Here is a 924-nt window from a genome sequence, read left to right as displayed (position 1 = left end):
CCACGGACTCTCCGCGGATTATCTAATTAATACTTGTTTAGCCACAGACACCGAGACCCAGAAATGCATTCAGTAATGCGAGCCACAAGGGTTTTTATTTTATTTTAGATACGAAAAGCAGGGGAGACAATTCCATAAGCTAAAGTCCATCGATTTCTACGGAAACAAGAAGTGGAAAACTCTACCTCCTCCAGCTGAATTGCGTTGGCTGTTTTAAAAAAAAAACAAGCCCATCTTCAACAGCGGGAGGTTGGAGGAAAGCTTCCCTCCTCCCTGCAGTTTCCAGTTACTTCTACTCAAGATTTGATTTTTATTGCTGTCTTCCCAATTTTAGAATCAGGTCTAGCTCTGCAAGGGACCCTTATGTCAGAGATCTTCAGCTGTATTGATTTTCAGATGGCTTTAACTATAAATCACATTTCCCCAAACTATATCCCAACTATAACAAATCCCCAGCCACACAGAGAAAGGCCTGGTTGGGTCCCGTGATATAACCTAAGTTGATATTCCCCATAAATCTGCATAGTTATCCCAGAACTATTACATTCATATATTCACATTTCAAATTCAAGCTTGTAGAAGAAGTGTAATTTTTTTCAAAAATGGTTATTTATACTCTTCAATGTCCAGTCTTGAGGGGTTTCCAAAGACATCCAGACAGCTCTCAGAAGACTGTAACCTTGTAAAAAGCCCATGAAATTTATTAAGGACATTGACATATGGGCTACCTGACATAGAAGTTGCAACATTAGAGACATTTGCTCTAGTAATTAAACAGCACAAGAGAAGTTTTTAAAAATTCAGTCTAATTAAGGTTGGTCCTTCAGGAAACTCCAGACTCCATCTAGTATGAGTATTCATGAGCTTTTCATTTCAAGAGGGCTAGTTTAGGTTTGTGAGTAAGCAAGTATAGTCACAGAGAAA

This window comes from Neophocaena asiaeorientalis, unplaced genomic scaffold (genome assembly GCF_003031525.2).
Source record: "Neophocaena asiaeorientalis asiaeorientalis breed wild unplaced genomic scaffold, Neophocaena_asiaeorientalis_V1.1 scaffold45, whole genome shotgun sequence".
Classification (NCBI taxonomy): Eukaryota; Metazoa; Chordata; class Mammalia; order Artiodactyla; family Phocoenidae; genus Neophocaena; species Neophocaena asiaeorientalis.
The sequence above is the reverse complement of the archived record's forward strand: the minus strand, read 5'-3'. Positions refer to the sequence as shown.